The 9,778-nt window shown below is 46.1% G+C and overlaps 1 long non-coding RNA gene across 1 annotated transcript; it reads right to left on the reverse strand.

Moving 5' to 3' along the window:
- Window positions 1–2,138: 2,138 nt before the first annotated feature.
- LOC136611461 (uncharacterized) lies at window positions 2,139–5,506 on the reverse strand. The gene is made up of 3 exons (XR_010790277.1): window positions 5,445–5,506; window positions 4,743–4,787; window positions 2,139–2,853 (listed from the first exon to the last, which is right to left on the reverse strand). It is a non-coding gene; the product is annotated as an uncharacterized lncRNA (long non-coding RNA).
- Between the last annotated feature and the right edge of the window lie 4,272 nt (window positions 5,507–9,778).

The following is a 9,778-nucleotide window of genomic DNA, read 5'->3' on the forward strand; positions in this document are numbered from 1 at the left end:
CTCGCTCATCTCTAATAAAAACGCATCACACGAAAATAGCAAGTTCCTGCTTTGCGATGCGTTAAAAAGGAGGCTCCAGAGGGAAACATGGGAGATATACATACATATATACAAACAAACATACACACACACACACACACACACACACACACACAGCTAGTCAAGCTATTTCAAGAGATATATATTATTTTAAATAAAAAATCCCCAACCATGAGAGGGCTGTTGAGAACAAAAACTTCAAAAATCTGAAATATTTTTTGTCTTTTTAGGGCTGAGTATTGGGATTTTTGTGTGTTTTTAGTTCTGTTTATCCAAAACAATTTCTTTATTCCTTTGGCCTATAGTGTTAAACACAATACTGGATCGTAATGGAATAAAGAAATTGTTTTGGACAAACATAACTTAAACACACAAGAATCTTAGAAATTATTGTTATTACTCAGAAAAAATTCCATGACAGAAAACAAAAATCCATGACACATCAGAAAATTCCATGACTTTCATTAATTTCCAGGTATTTCATGACGCGCATGAACCCTGAAAAAAATACAACCTGCAGCAAGGCGCATTGCCAGCCTTGAGACGCCCTGGAATGTCCAGCCTAAAGGCCTATTTACATGCAATGATAATCGTTCAAAATAGGCTCAAACAATGGCTTTTGAGTGATAATGATTGCGTGTAAATGCTACCATTGTTTACTTTCATGCCAAACAATGATTTTTAGATGAGCATAAAATCCATTGTGTTCCGCACAATGTGTTCTCCATGGGAGTACTGATTACATTGTCTTCAGCTGACACGCCCATAGCAGAACGAAAGGAGCTGTATGCAGAGAACATACCACCTGCTGTTCTCTGCATACAGCTCCTGGATGCTCATTTACATGCAAATGAAGGTTATAAGCTGCTAATGGGCATTAGTGCCCATTAGCAGCTTATGCAAAAACAATCGTTAAAACTGACAATCTTCCTATCTTTTGAATGAATTTTGAGCGATCATCTTTGTGTGTAAATGAGCCTTCAGAGTCCGGGAAACTCTCACAGACTACTTTAACTCCTCAGTGGGCTCGGTACTCTGGCAACAAGCATGCCTTGCAAGGGTGGTGTAAATAAAGTATTATAAAGTTGATATCGATGTTGCAGTTTTGTGGTTTCTGTGGAAAAAAAAATTGTTGAGGTCACTTGTGTTTTTCTCCATTTCCTCGTTTTTTGATTTTTTTTGTTTTTTGTGTGAGCAAAACAGAGATGTAAACTATCTTTACAGTAAACTCAGCATGTTGTATAAACATTTTTTTCCTAAAAAAAAAGGTGTCTTTCGATTGTGTCCGTCTTCGCCATGACTTGTGCAATTAACTAAATATGGCAATTTTAAGTGGCTAACGGTAAAGCCGCACAAGCAGTAATAAAACGTTTGCTTATTGCCGTATAACAGCACGCACAAACTTTAAATGGTATTTTTTGGGATTGCTATGGTTGATACAGAAGACACATAAGGTCCAGTATAGCTGCGGATTAAAGTGGGAAGTAAAAATATAAGCACGTTTCTTGCGCATTAGCGCACCGTTGCTGAGGAATGCAGTCTATATGACAAGATGGCCCCCTTTGTGACACCCCGCACAATAGTGAACCACACAATGCAAGACCTCATATCCACGGGCGGATCGGATTCTACATGTGGGGGGCCTCAACGGAATCCGAACCTGCTCTCGGCCGAGGGCACTGCGGGACTTCTACTTACCAGTCCGGGTCTTCATTTTCTTCGGTGCGGATGCGCCGGCCGGCACACATCACACATCTGCAGTGGAGGGTTATTTATTTATTTATTTTTTAAACACTTCTGCTTTCCTGCAGAATTTACGGCCCTTACGCAATGCGAGTGCATAGGGGCCGCGGATCACATGGCTTCTATTGACTTCCATGGAAGCCGTCCATGCTGGATCCGCACTAAAATGGAGCATGCCGCTTTATTTAATTTGAGGATGCCCATGTTTTCCTATGCGCGGCTTGATTTGTGGATCTTCCACATGGGTCACCACCGCGGATTCCACAAATCACACCCGCCCGTGGACATTGGGCCTAAGAACAAATAAGAATGAAAAAAAAACAATACTCAGAAAACAGTTATGACAAAACGGTTTATTAACAAACAGTAAGCATTATGTAAAGGCTTGCCACACAAAGATTAGCCAAACGACAAAGGCCAAAAATGAAGAACAAAACTGAAAATGTAACTATAAAGTAATGTAAGCTGCTGCTGAACCATGACAGCTAGCTCTGGTTCCTGCTTGGCAGGCCTGCCTTGTGCCGCTAATGAGCCATAAGGCCTGAAGGTGGCACAAATGGGCTACATGAGGGTGGCACGCAGAGGCTTGCTGCAATCTAGGTCCAAACAGGTGGACCAGGTGGCCCTTGGGGAAAGGTACCATCATAGCCAAATTGACGAATACCTAGAAATAGAGCCCTTGCACTGTGCGGATCCTCAGCAATCTGCACAACGGTCAACAATGCTATGTAGAGCGGCAGCTGTCGATGCTCTGGGAATCGGCGAATAGACGCAGCAAGAGACTGGCCCATAGCCTCCGCCCAGTCCATATCCCGTCCAGTGCGCAGATAATCTAAGACTTCGGATTCTACGTAACGGCGGCCTACAGAGCCTCTCTCCCTGTGACAGCACCGTCGCCTGCGCCGACGCAAAGGCAGCGGTTGGTGTGAAGGGGAGACATGCGGCGAGGGTACATGCTGCTCCGCCAAAGGATCAGTGTTGGCATGGCCTGGCTCGCTTGTTTGTGTATTTGGTACCGGGCTCTCGCTTATGGATAGCGCTTCCTTCACGTCGCCCATGTTGTCTGCAGTCCTGAAATGTAAGAGTAAAGGTAAAGCGGCTGGCCTATGAAGTTGCTTCGACTACAATTATTAATTACGTGAAATAACGGCCGGCTGCACACCGCACAGTTGTAGTCTCCCAGCGTTAATCCACACGTGATCAGAAGGTTCCTCCAGTGCCACAAATCACATTAGGTTACAGCGCCGCCTGTGGAAGCAGAGGATCTTCATAGTTTAAATAACACCTTCAGCAGCATAAAGCACATGAGAATACATGAGCGATGGGTTCCTACAAACGCTCGATCAGTAGAAGGAGAATGCGCCGTGCATGGGCGCAACATTGCAAAAAAATATATATATTTTTATATATATATATATATATATATATATATATATAAAACTTTTTTTTTTTTTTACTATGATGACCTCCGGCAATATACTCTGAAGGCTAACGAAACCACTCTATGATTTTCAGCAGAGCTGGAAAAGTGACAAGATGGTCACTGTTTAGGCGGTCTTCACACGGATGGCTGCCATATAACTCAAAGAATGCCCGTATGCTACTAACATACGTCTCTTTCACCAACATCAATACATTAAGGAAACAAAAGTGGGTTATACGCTATGGCCATTTACAAGGAGGAATATGGCTGTGAGCATTGTGTTGGTCCGTGAATCCCGCCCCCATATGGCGCGCCCCACCATAGGAATCCCACCCCCATATCGCGCCCCACCATGTGAATTCTCCTTTTGATGCAAAGCGATTTCATGGCAGAACAGCCTCGCATCAGTTCGGGGAAGAAGCAACCCCCGACCGCAGCGGTCACACCCGCGGCAGAGGATCGCAGAGTTTCTCCTAATGCTTGGAATGGGGCGAGTGATGCAATACAAGAGAACGCCGTAAGATAGAACATGCTGTTTCCTGGGAAAACATCTCTCGTGTGTATGAAACCATTCAAAAGACCGGGGTTCAGACTGAGCATCTCGCAGCGCACAAATCTCACGCTATTATCTCACCCGTGTGAGAGAGGCGGTACAACAGGTTACTAGAGCCTCCATGCCTGCCAGTATCACATCTTACATCCAAGCTAGAGACGGTACAACAGGTTACTAGAGCCTCCATGCCGCCCATATCACATCTTACATCCAAGCTAGAGGCGGTACAACGGGGTGCTAGAGCCTCCATGCCCGCCCGTATCACATCTTGTATCCAAGCTAGAGGCGGTACAGCAGGGTACTAGAGCCTCCATGCCCGCCTGTATCACATCTTGTATCCAAGCTAGAGGCGGTACAGCAGGGTACTAGAGCCTCCATGCCTGCCTGTATCACATCTTGTATCCAAGCTAGAGGCGGTACAGCAGGGTACTAGAGCCTCCATGCCTGCCTGTATCACATCTTGTATCCAAGCTAGAGGCAGTACAGCAGGGTACTAGAGCCTCCATGCCTGCCCGTATCACATCTTGTATCCAAGCTAGAGGCGGTACAGCAGGGTACTAGAGCCTCCATGCCCGCCTGTATCACATCTTGTATCCAAGCTAGAGGCGGTACAGCAGGGTACTAGAGCCTCCATGCCTGCCTGTATCACATCTTGTATCCAAGCTAGAGGCAGTACAGCAGGGTACTAGAGCCTCCATGCCTGCCCGTATCACATCTTGTATCCAAGCTAGAGGCGGTACAGCAGGGTACTAGAGCCTCCATGCTTGCCTGTATCACATCTTGTATCCAAGCTAGAGGCGGTACAGCAGGGTACTAGAGCCTCCCTTTAATGTTCAGTTCTCCACAATAAACTCCTTTTGCTCTGACATGTAATCACTTATATGAATGTCACATCACTCAGAGAAGTTTCCTTTGATTCCACCTTCTAGGTGCGTGTCTTCTTTTACAATGGGTGTATATGCCCCATACGGTGAAGATGCTTACCACAAGATTTCAGGAAGGTGGGGGTTGAAGTTTTTGACAAGTAAACTGTAAAAAAAAAAAAAAAGTCAGAATTACAGATTTTTTTAATCTTGCCTCTAGGGAAAAAAAAACTACAAAGTGATTGAAATCTTATGTATTGCCAAAAATAATATAACAATGACTGGAGCTCATCCCGCAAAAACAAGCAGAGGGCCACTGGAGGAAAAATAAGGGCGTGATGTCTGCTGGAGAGCGGAGAGCCAAACGCAAAAAAACCTGACTGTATAAACTTAGTATCGCAGGAAATGCGCGGCGCCGGAGGACAACACGACTACAATAATTGTTCAGCAATCTGAACAGTGGAGAAAAAAACTAAAGTCCCAAACTACTATAAAAATAAAAGTAAGTGTTCTAGAATGTTCATCTACCCAAAATGATGCCATCAAAAATGCAACTGGTCACACAAAAACAAGCCCTGAAATAAGGAGGGTCAGCGGAAAAAGTGAGGACCGAGGAGTGCGACAACAATAAACACTTAGCCAATGGGTGGGCATTAGTGCCTAAACCAGGCCGCCATGAAGGGGTTAACTGCAGGCGTCCCCCGCTGGTCAGGAGGGTCATTTAATGAACTGCAGTAACTCCATTAGTTCCTGTTGGACCCCCAGCAGACCGTGGAGTTGTTGTCATCCTCCTCTCCCTGGGAGCCAGCACATCGTAAACTACCTGAGCCGCTGGGTCTGCTGTCTCTCCGTGATGCGCAGTGATTGGTTGAAAGTGCAACTCCTTGCGGGCCAAAGAACCTCTGATGACGTCACACCCATGTGACCGGACACGTGACCGACCTTGCGTGAGAGGAGCCACTCTGGAGTTTGCTACAGAAGAGAAGTTTTAGGAAACTTCCTAGAGAGCTTGTTGGTTTGCGGGACGTCTTACTGGCGGCTGGGAGAGAAGCAAGGAGCCGCGGCTGCCATGTTCTCGGTGTGCTCCTCCCCTCCCATGCTGCATATGTTTTTTTTTCTCCACAAACGAAATGGATGTGAATGCGACCGTCTGGGCACATTCTGCATGCGCAATACGCTGCACAACCGCCTTTTGTGTGGATATGGCCTTAAGCTGATATCTGCACTGAGAATCCACAGCCAATATTCACATCCTAAGGATTCAGGACGGCGTCCCACGAGCGTGTGCGCAGACCGCACGCAATACCGCAGCATGACTTTTCTGTGCCGTGAATGTCACGCTGCGCATCTTACTGTATTTTAGCATTGACCGGGACCATTCTCGTGGGTGCAGGATACTGCTGCGCCTCGTTAAAAGGCTATTAAAACTAATTTAGTTCCTGGTGTGTTCACAATTTTGCGGCGTATTGCGCGCTCGTGACGGTCTTGGTTACGCATTTGCTTCGCCCCATATGGGACCAAAATAGAGCAGGCTGCGTTTTTTCATGCCCAAAAGTGAAAATGGGAATGCACCAATTGAAAACAATGGGCTGTGCAGCCGCCCGCAGACACCGCAGCGCAATTTACACTGCAGAGGGTTTTTGCAAAACCGGAATTTCCTAAATTCCATGCAGTTTGCCGCTGCTGAAGATCCACTGGGAGACATTCAAGTAGGTCCAGAATTATGGATATCAGAGGAACTTACCAGAGAATATAAGAGCGGAGAACTACAGCTCCCAGCATCCCCATATTGTCACTGTGTGATGTTAGAAGAGGGAGGGGAGAGAACAGAACTACAGCTCCCAGCACATCTAGGCTGTTATTATGGGATGTGAGACGGTATAAGAGGAGTGAACTACAAGTCTCAGCTTGTACCTGGCAATAACATCTTACCCAATCTCCACCCTCACAGGACCTTCAGACTTATTGCGCACGCCATAATTTGGCACAACTCACAGACCATTGTTGTGGCAACAATTTAACCCCTTAGGGTAGCCCCCGACAACACAGTGGGTCCCACATGCAGCATTGTAGATCAATACACCAGACAGAATACAACTCCGGAACTGAGGAGGCGTATATCGGTTGGGTTTTCACACCCTGCCGATATACACTACCGCTTTTCCGCCCGTGGCTCTATAGACTCCTATGGAAGCCTATGACCGCTGCCAGAGAGGGGAAGTGGGAGGGAGTTTAGCAGCTTCTCTGCTAAGCTCCCACCCCCTTCCCTGCTCCTCTCTGCCCCTTGCCAGCTGTTTGCAATGGGAGGGGGCGGGAGCTTAGCACACTAGCTCCTGCCCCTCCTTCTGCGCAAAGAGAGGGGGAGGGAAGTGGCAGACACATAAGCAGAGCGAAACTGTCTCCCCCCGCCCAATGGTATTGTGGACTAAGCATACATTCGCCGGGTCGTTAGATTTGTGTGCCTGTTAACTCATTTTTTTTACGTCAACAGCGGGAGAATGTAAAAATGTTGATGCCCGTGTGAATCCAGCCTAAGGGCTTATTCACAGGAGCGTATATCGGCCGCGGTTTTCACGGCCGGCCAATATACGCTGCTGTCTGAGCTGTCTTCCCGCTTCCCTCCCCCTCACTGGCCCTCTACTCTCCTCCGGCTGTTTGTAATGGTAGGGGGTGGGGCCCCTCCTTGTCCATTGCCCGCAGCCAGCAATGGAAGGGGCAGAGCTTACCTCCCCCCCCCCCTCCCCTCATTGCAAACAGCTGGAGGAGAGCGGTAGAGAGCCGGGAAGGGGGAATACTGCTTAGATGGTAGCGTATATCGGCCGGACGTGAAAACGGCGGCCGATATATGCTCCTGTGAATAAGCCCTTAGTGTAAGGCCCCCTTCACAGGAGCGTGTAACCCAGAGACTTATTAACTCCACTCATAACTATATGCAAATATAAATGAAGGGAAATATAATCGGTATCGGGGTTGTCTTGGCCTGTCAAAAATTAAAAAAACTGAATTCAGGCATCAAAACATTTTCTTTTCCCCAAATGTAACAGCAGGATTCAGATGTAACCACACAACCTGTAAATGCAGCAGTGGTATAAAGACCCGCGTCCCATCCTTCACCAGTAATTGCTCCATTGCTCTTACAAGCTTGTTATTTATATGCTGGAAAATAAGTGCGGTCTTCATTATGTGGGTTGGACCATGGTAATATTTCAAAAACCTGGGAGCAGTGAAGCTGATCTACTCAACCTGTCCAATGGCTAATGCCAGCGTAGGCTACATTCACACCGACATATTTGCAAGTGCATTTTCAGAATTAATGCACTTAATGCACAGAGAATGGAACCCATTGATTTCAATGCGTTTGTTCACATGCTCTATTTTCCTGCGGATTTGGGCACTAATAGTCCCCATGAAATTCAATGCGGGTGCACAAATGTGTGCAATTCCAAGAAGATGCGTGATATGCTGTGTAATTCCTCTGGAAAAAAAACACATCTGGAACTCATTAGCCATTTCAATAGGAGCACGTTTGTTTTTTTGCAGCGTGTAAATGAGCACGCCGTACATGTATAGTAAAATACTCCTATGTGCGTATGCAAAAAAGCATCACTCATTCTACAAATACCCTGCACTCAGGCATGCGCAAATACGCATATGCTTGTGTGAAGGGGCCTTAGACTGACAATCTCAAAATACACCAAACTTATCACACTGTCTCATCATGGATGATAAATATGGCGCATCTTTAGACACCGCTGTCTAATCCACCTATTATTTGAATTAGTTTACACACGTGTTTGCACTGAAATTCTGGCACACTTGTAATAATCTGCCCCAGTGTGTATAGACATGTATGTCATAGCAGAGATAATGTGCTGGATGTATGATCTACCTATGAAAGTGCCAACAGCACTACTCAGATCCGTAAAGCTCCATTCACTAGTAAAACGTAACCTTTATTATATTTAAATATCTAAAGAAAAAAATCCGAATTACTAACAGTTAGTGATTAGTACACTAGGTGGCAGCAGAGCGAGAGGAACTGGCATGGAGTGAAACCTTTTCTCAAGCACAACTACTAAGGTATTACTAAACACTGCAGAGCGTGGGCATTGCTAACAGCAGTTAGATCTCTAGGTTATTGCTACACTGCCTACCAGCAGATTGAGCATAAAGCTCCCCTATACAGACATATTTTGCTGGACAGACAGCATCATCAGGGGGATTGGAGCTAAATGTAGGTGGGGGCGCTAGGGAGGTCTTTATAAACCTTCCAGGAATGATGACACGCCTCCAGAATCAGCCAATCAACAACTACTACGTCATAACTGCCAATCAGATGAAACATTTGGGGCTACGTCATATTAAGTAGTGATTATTGGCAATCGGGTCAAGCCTCTGGTATATTCAATAACCTCTAGAAAGAAGGAGGTACATGATGTTTTCTGCCAAAGTGAAAAAACAAATTTGCGGTGGTTCACAGAAAAGTAGCCTGCCTCCGACCATACTGTCACAGGGAGAACGAGCAAGGGGATTGTTTTTCCCAAAGCTTTATTAATTTACCCACATGTTACAACAGATGCTAGAAGACGTGTAATCCCCATTCACTGCTATGCACCTATGGGTGCGTCACAACATGTTGGCCAATCTTCTGGTCGTGGGATGGGGTTTCCTGAGTCAGGTGGGGATTGTCAGTAGATCAGTACCTTGTATTCTGTGAGGTCACATGACCTGATAAAGGAAGCCACGCTTTGACATAAAGTACAGCAATGCCTCCCAAAGTCCTCCAGCACTCATCGTCCGCAGCCACGTGCAGTAATTTACCCGTTTACCCCATTTGACTCAGTTTTTGCACACGTTATTCACTATGGTTTCATGTTCAGAAAATGCCGCACTCACCGACACGTCGTCCTTGATACACCAGCTTGCTGGGGCAGTCTCCAAGTTGATTGTGGAGGGCTATTTACAATCTGCTGCTAAATATCATGGATGACTTCGGACGTCTGAACCAACAGTTCTCGGTTCCTTCATGTTTGCAACTGACCCAGTTTGGCGCCATTTCATGAACCAGGCTTTATATACAATATTTAGCAGGTGTTTTTGGACCAGGGTACTTGGCGGTGAAGGCCTCTTGTATTTCCTTAATTGAACCGCTTTGGA

This window comes from Eleutherodactylus coqui, chromosome 2, assembly GCF_035609145.1.
Source record: "Eleutherodactylus coqui strain aEleCoq1 chromosome 2, aEleCoq1.hap1, whole genome shotgun sequence".
In the NCBI taxonomy this organism is placed as follows: domain Eukaryota; kingdom Metazoa; phylum Chordata; class Amphibia; order Anura; family Eleutherodactylidae; genus Eleutherodactylus; species Eleutherodactylus coqui.